The following is a 2317-nucleotide window of genomic DNA, read 5'->3' on the forward strand; positions in this document are numbered from 1 at the left end:
AAAAGGTGGTTTTTTTGTTTGATTGTGTATAGAGGAATATATTATTTTGTTTAAAAGAGTTCCAACACTGTCTGTTTTTTATGTTTTATTTATATTCCTGCAGAACCGATGTGGGGTATAGAATATGGAATATATAATATAATATACAATATATAATATAAAATAAAATAAAATAAAAATGGATGGCACCATGAAAGAAAGTATTGAATGTAGATGAAATATTGAGTGTTCAATATAAAGGATCAAATATATAAATATAAATATATAAAGGCGACTCGAGTTTCAGGGCTATTTCCCTTCGTCATGGCCGGTATGACAGACTTTAACATATATATATATATATATATGTATATATGTGTGTGTGTGTGTGTGTGTATGTGTGTGTCTTCCCCCTCTCTCTCCATATATATAATCATAAATTATGTGTGTGCGGTCGTGTGCGTGTGTGTGTGCGCGCGCGGGCATTATTTTACTGTTTTTACCTTGTGAACTGCGGACGTGCTGAGGAGTTTTGTGCATCAAATCTCCCCCTGTAGTATTTTTTAAATCCGATACTGATTTTTATTGGAATTCCCTTTAATAAGATGCTAGGTCACGGGAATTTAAATCAAAACTTGTTGTGAGGCAGTGAGACACAAACACTTCGATCTATTCATATGTATGCATATATATACATAAATATGTATATCTGTACACACACGAATGCATACACAAACGTCCATCCATCCATATATACACTCGCACACACACACACACACATACATATATATATGTATGTAAATTTGAAGATAAGCAACAAAACTTCAATAGGTTATAGCAGTACGTACGTTTCGTACAAGCTCCATTTATTCATGTAGTGAGAACACCACAGAATGTACAATGAAAATGTACTCCTCTGCTGCATAATGGAATTTCGTTATAGAAAGTCATTTTGAAGATGTTTGCAAAAAACAAGAGTAAGAGAAGAAAACAAACCATACTATGCTGCTGTTCCACAGAAAATGGTTATGCAGCTGAGGAGTACATTTTCATTGTACATTCTGTGATGTTCTCACTACATGAATAAATGGAGTTTGTACGAAACCTACGTACTGCTATAACCTATTGAAGTTTTGTTGATTATCTTCAAATTTTATTCACCAAATCTCTTGATTTTGTTTTTTGTTTTTATCCTACCAAATTCTGGTGCCTCAAACATTTTAAGTACCACATTTAATCTTTTGATCAAATCTATATTATTATTACGTATGTATATATACACATACACACATATGTATGTATCCATATGACGAATTTCAGCACCGTTTCCCCGCCATCTGATTTCATTTTCTATGTATTTACTCGTTCCGAGGTTATAGAAGATGATGCTTGTTCAAGCTACCATGTATTATAGCTGGACACCAACGGAGATGTCGGATACAACCTAAGTCAATACTAAGGCGTTAGTTGTTCTCGATATCTCTCCGCGCTATAAACAATATATATATATATATATATATATATATATATATATATATATATATATATATATATATATGTGTGTGTGTATGTGTTTGTGTGTCTGTGTTTGCCCCCCTAACATTGCTTGACAACCGGTGCTGGTGTGTTTATGTCCCCGTCACTGAGCGGTTCGGCAAAAGAGACCGATAGAATAAGTACTAGGCTTACAAAGAATAAGTCCCGGGGTCGATTTGCTCGACTAAAGGCGGTGCTCCAGCATGGCCGCAGTCAAATGACTGAAACAAGTAAAAGAGTAAAAGAGTATATATATATCTCCATCCATCCACTACAAACCCACAGACTCCCATCCCTATTTTGTATTTTGTCCCCTCTATGTTCAACCCTGGGTGGCTAATATAGAAACATGTCTATCTATCTATCTATCTATCTATCTATCTATCTATCTATCTATCTATCTATCTATCTATCTTCATCAGAGATACATATAGATGTGTAGATGCATATGTTTGAAATGACCTAGTACTGAAATTTCTCAATTCTATAATGTTCTGTTACTCTATAACATCAGTCCTTAATCAATGCGTACTTTCATATGTCGAGTCATTTTTTTATAATTAGCCGAAACAGAACTGGCATCGTTTGTATATAGATGGCTTCTTAATGACGGTAATTAACTTGGAGCGAAACTAATCTGTCCTAATTAGAAGTGACAAACTGACATTAAGTATCATTAACTAATAATGGGCTACTAATATTACCGCAATACGTGTGATATACTTCATGGAACTTATGTGTGACGAACACACGAGGGAGTATGTGAATGTTTGTGTATTTGTATATATATATATATATATAT

At 33.9% G+C, this 2317-nt stretch overlaps 1 long non-coding RNA gene across 8 annotated transcripts in view; it reads left to right on the plus strand.

The window, feature by feature from the left end:
- Window positions 1–2317, plus strand: part of LOC106870360 (uncharacterized) — a 248712-nt gene that overhangs the window by 118187 nt on the left and 128208 nt on the right. The window lies entirely within an intron of this gene.

This window comes from Octopus bimaculoides, chromosome 18 (genome assembly GCF_001194135.2).
Source record: "Octopus bimaculoides isolate UCB-OBI-ISO-001 chromosome 18, ASM119413v2, whole genome shotgun sequence".
NCBI lineage: Eukaryota > Metazoa > Mollusca > Cephalopoda > Octopoda > Octopodidae > Octopus > Octopus bimaculoides.